The sequence below is a fragment of the Equus caballus genome, chromosome 25 (genome assembly GCF_041296265.1).
Source record: "Equus caballus isolate H_3958 breed thoroughbred chromosome 25, TB-T2T, whole genome shotgun sequence".
Classification (NCBI taxonomy): domain Eukaryota; kingdom Metazoa; phylum Chordata; class Mammalia; order Perissodactyla; family Equidae; genus Equus; species Equus caballus.
The window spans coordinates 21531552-21538372 of NC_091708.1; the positions used below are offsets into that span (position 1 = coordinate 21531552).

At 46.0% G+C, this 6821-nt stretch overlaps 1 long non-coding RNA gene across 1 annotated transcript; it reads left to right on the plus strand.

Annotated features, from left to right (window-relative positions):
* The first annotated feature begins 5105 nt into the window (after positions 1-5105).
* LOC138920731 (uncharacterized) lies at positions 5106-6409 on the plus strand. Its single transcript, XR_011432434.1, has 2 exons — positions 5106-5350; positions 6070-6409. It is a non-coding gene; the product is annotated as an uncharacterized lncRNA (long non-coding RNA).
* The last annotated feature ends 412 nt before the right edge of the window (positions 6410-6821 follow it).

Consider the following 6821-nt stretch of genomic DNA (forward strand, 5'->3'; position numbering starts at 1 on the left):
ACATGGGGCAGGGTGGGGGAGGAAGGCACACTGGAATTGATCCCACAAGTGCTGAAGCTGAAAGGTACTCCTAGCATCCCTTAGTCTGGTCCTTTCATGGAAAAGCACTGGGATGACAGTCAGGCCACACCTGCCGGTGTGACCTCGTGCAAATCCCTTCAACCTCTCTGAGACTTCACCATCTATAAGCTAGCCTTCTTAGCAAGGATGGTGCAATGAGCAGAAATGTGTGTAAACGTGTATGGTTAAGGATTTTTTTCTTTTTTAAATGCTTTTTTTTTTTTTAAAGATTGGCTTAAAGTTAAGAGCTAACATATGTTGCCAAAATTACTCTCTTTTTTTCCTCCCCAAAGCCCCAGTACATAGTTGCATCCTAGTTGTAAGTCCTTCAGTTCTTCTCTGTGGGACGCTGCCACAGCATGGCCTGATGAGCGGTGTGTAGGTCTGTGCCCAGGATCCAAACTGGTGAGCCCTGGGCCTCTGAAGCAGAGCACAAGAACTTAACCACTATGCCACTGGGCTGGGTCCCAAGGATTTTTTTTTTTTAATTCAGGGCTCCAACTGAATACATGCCAGTTATTGTGACTATTAACATAGTACTTATGTATGTATGTATATGTGCGTGTGTGTGTGAGTAATGTATTTGTGGACTGAATGAACATTCCTGTGCCTTACTTTCTTCTTTCGTGAAATGCGACAATGCTAGTTATCTGCCTCGTAGTGTTGCTGTGAGTTCTAAATGTGTTACTACCTGGACAGATTTTAGAAAAGTGCCTGGCATATAATAACCATCAATAATTATTACTGAGGGGAGGGAATTTCCTCTCTTTAGTTAACTGCTTATCCTCAATGCCTAGAACTGGCACATAGCAGGTGCTCAATAAATATGTGTGTAATGAATGAGAGAGAATTAAAACAAACAAAAACAGCAAGAACCAAAAACCACTTCCATTTACTGTGGGCAGTGCTCTCTTTTTCATTAGCAGAGTGGGGACTTGGGTCCCAGTGCAAATAAGGATGTGATAGGTGAGTCTCCAGGGAACATCAGGGCATATTCCTTGCGGTCTTGTGAGCTCTGAACCCCCAAACATCTCTCCCTCCCACCTTGTAAGGGCAGACTACCTCTCTGAAGCTGGAGAAGTGAGACTCACCCTCAGGCGCACAGCCCCCAGCTGAACCAGAGATGCACAGAATTTGGCAAGCGCTAGTGGGAGTTTCATTACAGCAGTGGCTGCTGGCCAGATAAAAGCTACGTGGCATGGCTGGGCTCTTTCTGGTCCTCCAGATGGCCTGTGCAACCCCTCCGAGTCGAGGAGCTCAGAGGGAAGCGGTGGAATGTCCACAGTTCCGTGTCTTGTAACGCCAAGTGCCTTCTCTCAGCTGGCAGAAGGGCGTGCTGTGGGCTTCGGTGTGGCAGAAGATGCTGTGGCATCTGTCTGCTCATTCCAAGGGCTTCGAGGGGCAACCTCTGTGATCTCTGCCTCTCTGGATGGTGAACCACCTCCAGTGCCAACAGTCATTGGGGAGAAGTGGCTCTGCTCGAGTGCAGGATTCCTTAGGCTAATAAGTATGTACAGTAGCTCCTAGATTCTAGCAAGAGCAGCAGTTGTTTCTCACCCAGACAGACAGAAAGCATCAGAGTCTATTCCCCCCCTTTTATTGACAGGTGAGAAGAAAAGAGCATGGCCTTGGGAATCCTAGTGACCTGGGTTTGAATTCAACTATGGACTGATTGTGGCTCTGTGCAAATCCTATGCTTCCAAGTCTTGGTTTTCTCTATCTGCAAGATGAGGATAATGATATTTCCCTGGTGGTTCCACATGAAGTTTAAAGATAACACACATAAGGATTCCTAGCATAGAGCCTGGCATATAGGGGATGTATGATAAACAGCAGCTGTTATGATTTATACAAACAAGTAAATAGATTTAGTCTAACCTCCAGAGCAAGGTCAGTAAACTTTTTCCGTAAAGGGCCAGATAATAAACATTTTAGGTTTTGCGGGGCCAGAGGATCTCTGTTGCAACTACTCAACTCTGCCCATCAAATTAGCCATAGACCATTCTTAACTCAATGGGCCTGGCTGTGTTCTAATAAAACTTTATTTACAAAAGCAGGCTGCTGGTAAGATTTGGCCCCTGGATTGAAGTTTTCTCACACAAGGAAACTGAGTCCTCTAGTATCTACGCATTTCAATCACTAATAATATATATGTATATTTTTCTCCCCAAAGCCCCAGTACATAGTTGCATATTCTAGTTGCCAGTCCTTCTAGTTCTTCTATGTGGGACACCGCCACAGTGTGGCTTGATGAGCTGTGCTAGGTCTGCGCCTAGGATCCAAACCTGTGAACCCTGGGCCACCGAAGTGGAGCGCATGAACCAAACCACTATACCACCAGGCTGGCCCCAACTAATCATATTTTATCCATTTCGTTTTTGTGGTGGTTATTGAATTCTTCCTTGTGCAATAGAGAGCCTCAACTTGGAAGCCTAAATTGGGTTTGTCCCCAGACACAGGCATCACTGGGCACATCAGAGTGCATTTTACATATCGAATCAAGGTTCCATCTCAAGGGGAAAAGAAAGTGGAAGTGCACTAACTTGGTTCAAGGATGATGGTGGAGTGTATGTAGCGAGGAACAGTGGTTTGCAGTATATCTGCTTCTGGAAGACAGGGAATATATCGGATTCATCTACAGGGCTGGTCTTTTGTGAGTGAATAAATGGATCCAACATAATTCCCTTTAATCCTCTTAGCACAGTGTATGTCCCTGAGGGTTTGGGGCTCTTGCTAATCGAATGGAAAGCTCCCATCTGAGATTCAGAACACCAATGCTCATAATAAACTTGGGGAGCCATTTTGGGTTATTTGTGTAATGTGCTGCTCGTGCCTTATGAGATTGAAGCCAGTGCCCACGGAACAAGAGAGGGCGGCGTTCCTTGAAGAAGAGCAGGGCAGATATTTTCTAAATATGGCCACACCCATGTATATGCCATCCCACATGTTCTTCCTACAATGTGATATTAACACTCTTCCATCAATAAGTGGACTACGTGTCCCATCCTCTTGGACCTAGATAGACCTTTGTAAAATTGCCTTAAGCAATTTTAAGAAAGTGGGAGAAGTGAGGCTGCAAGACTTCCAAAGCTAGGTCGTAAAAAGCAATATGGTTTCCACCTGTTTCTTTCTCACTCTTAGGCCACTTGTCCTGGAAATCCATTACCGTGTTGTGAAGAAGCTCAGGCCACATGGAGAAGCCGCATGGAAGTGTTCTGGCTGACAGCCTTAGCTAAACCCCAGCTGACAGTCAATGTCAACATGTGAGTAAACAAGGCTTCAGATAATTCCAGCCCCCAGCCTTTGAGTTTTCCAGTTGAGGCCTCAGACATGAGGAGGAAGGGATGAATGCCCTGTCCGAATTCCCTATCCACAGAGAGATCATAAATGATGACTGATTTTTTAAGCCACTAAGTTTGGGGTAATTTGTTATGCAGCCTTAGAGAGCTAATGGAAATTTACTGCAATCCTTTGCTGCCCTGTCTGGTCCTATTACGTCCCAGATTACTTGAGAGGACAACAACGCTGAGAAAAGGCAGCAGGCATCCTGAGTTCATTATTTATTCATTCAGCATCTACTCTGTACCAGGCTCCGTGTTAGATTCTGGGGAAATCTAGATGTATATGCTATTTCAGCTTCTGCACTCCAAAAGGTCATGGTATACAGGGGAAGGTAGACACTAACCTACTGTCAGAACAGTCAGACACTAATTTAAGTAATTAAATTCACAAACTGATAAAGGCTTAAAGAAGCCCAGAGGAAATGCAGCAGGAAAACAATGGAGAGAACAATTATTTTTCCCTGGAAGAGTTTGAAAAGGCTCTACAAGAAGGGGACACTCGGTTGGGTTCTGCAGGAGGTATAGGAGTTCACTATGTAGCTTGCTCACTGGGGAGCAGGAATTCTGGGCAGAGGCAACTGAGCATAAAAGTTTGCAAGTGGGAAGGAGCATGGGGGATGGGGGAAATAAAGTGGCTGGAAAGTAGAATTTGAAGGGAGGCTGGCAGAGAAAAAAGCAGGGGAGGTGGCATTGACCCTACTTCGATGAGCCTTCCGTGGTTGTTCTCAGGACGTTAACTTTTATTGTATAAGCAAAAAGGAACCACCAGAGTGTGTTTAGCGAGCAAGTGAGTGAACTGTTTAGGTCTGTATCTCAGATGAGACATTTTCCAACAATGTGGCAGATGGGCAAGAAGGAGAATTGGAAGCCGAGGAACCCAGTTTGGAGGCTGTCATCTCCTAAGAGACCCTGGAGGGACAACCTGAGCGGAGGCAGTGTCTGCTGTGGAGGAGAGAAGATGCAGATGAGATGTTTTAGAAGTGACCCTTGTATGGGAAGAACAAGGGCAAGGGGGGCATCCCCAGACCCTGGCCTGGGTGATGGGGCGGACAGTGGTGCCATGCACAGAGATGGGAGCAGGGTGTGGGGAGGGTGGTGAGCTCACCTTCAGCCTGGCTAGGGTTGAGACTCATAGGTGGAAACATCTAGCAGGCAGTCCATACGTGGATCAGAGGCTCCCTAGAGAGATCTGGGACGGAGATAGAGCATTGGGAGTTGTCAGCCTATATGTAGAATCGAAGACGTGGGAGTCGATGAGGTTACTGAGAGCAGCGTTTCTCAGCCTCAACACAACGCGTATACTATTTTGGTAAACATATCCCCCCCCCCCCCCAAAAAAAAACACAAAACCAGAGGAACAAACTGATAGAACTCTGTGGGTCGTGGGCGCAGCTAAGACTCATTGCTTCATTCATGTGTCTTCACAACCACGGAGATTCTACTGAGATCAAGGATTTGTATTTAAAAAATGGACATCTTTCCTTTATTAGATATTGTTACACTATTGAATATGCTTTTTCAAAATTTACTTCTCCTATCTCAGAGATTCTGATATGGCTGGCATTTTGCTTTCCCTTCCCCTTCCCTACGTTTGGGTTACACCAACTTTTGAAGGGAGGGCTGAGAAAGAGGAGCCTGAAAAGGAAAGCACGGGAGGGGGCGGGGCCAGAGAGGCGCAGGGGGAAGCGGTGGAGGGAGGACGCAGTGGAGGGGAGTGGGGAGTCCAGGGAGGGAAGGAGAGGGTTTCCAGGAGGAAGCCGCCTGCGCCAGGTGCTGCGGCGGGGACCGAGATGAGGCCGTTTGGTCCCGGGATGAGCAGGCTGTGGGTGCACGCTGCACAACGACGGGACTAAAGCGCCAGTCGGGTGGGGTGGGTGGAGGTCGCCACCCTTCTCAAGGGGACCTCGGCTGCAAGATTTGATGCTGTCACAGAACAGTTATTTCACAATGTACGTAGCTGATTTCATGTACTTCTGAAAGTTCTGCCGCATTTCTGGCAGTTACGATTGTTCTGTCTTTGCACGGTCGGGGAGCTGGGTGCCCCCAGGACGGTGCCACTGGTCTCCGTTTCGGAGAAAACGGTGGAGGCGGAAGTCGGATTGCAGGGGCCTGAGGGGTGAGAGGGAGACGCAGGAATGGAGAGGGCTGTGGATTCTCCCCTGGCTGGCTGAGGACGCTGCTACTGTGAGCTCTGCTCTGACAAAGAGAAGCTGCGCGCTCTAGTCACTTCTGTGCTTGTGATGTCGCGATTAGTGACCAAGAACTGTCAACTGACATAAAAAGCATGGGCTGCAGAGCTGGGTTTTATCTGCATTTCACCTCCACGTGAATTTCTTCAGGAAAAAAAAAAAAAAAAGCCCACAACCCCCTCTGTCTATTTGCATGTGTGTGTGTTGGTAACTTCTTTAGCGAGGATGTTAAATCAAGGCCAAAAGAGTCATTAAAATCAAACATACAGTTACCTTGTGTACCCTCTCAGTATCCGGGAACAATTAAGCTTGAGCAAACAAAATTGCCAATGGCCTAAAAATGGAAAATAAACTCTCTACTTTGCCTAAGTGGGGTTGGAAGAGAAACCCCTGAGATTTTGGATCTCAGAGAACCAACGCTTTTATGCTACAGAAGACCTTCTGGAGCAAGTCTCTACATCTTTTTTTTTTTTTTTTAGCTCTACCCAGGACCAGTCGCAACCGTTTCCAAGATCGTCCTGGATCGTCAATAAGTACATTCGTTTTCTGAGAGGGACGTATTTTGATGAAGAGCAGAAAGCACAATGGAGAGAATGTCAGGAGGAATTAAATCAAGGAGTGACATAATTCCCAGGGGGAGGCAGAGGTCAGCCGCATTCCTGGTGTCTTGCTCTCTCCCTTGGAAATCTTTCAGAACACTTTGGAAAATAAATATGTATGTGATGGAGAAGTGGGTGGATTCAAGAGCTACAATAAGAGAGAGGGAATGAAATGCAAACACACCCTTGGTTGGATTATTAAACTGATTTAAATTCATAATTCACAGCTGTATGTAAAGCGTGGTTTTCCATTGCATCTTCCTCTCTGTAGGAAAAAAAATGGTAACTTGAAGTTGATTCTTTCTGACTTGGAACACAGCACTTTGTACAGTAGGTTCTCAATAAGTATTTGTCAAACATTAAGTGCATAAACGAGTGAGAGCGAGTGAGTAAATGGCAAATGTGTCCAACTCTAAGCAGGAGAAATTATGTCAAGGTCAAAGGAACGTGTTGGGTTATATAAGATTAAATTGTTGCGCAATTACAAACAAAACAAAGATCCTTGTGCTCCTATGCCAATCATTATGTAGGAAGGTTCACACCCATTATTGTATTTAATTCTTCCAACAATGCTGTGAAGTAAATATTATTATCTCCATTTCATAGTTAAGGAAACCAAGATTTAGGGAGGC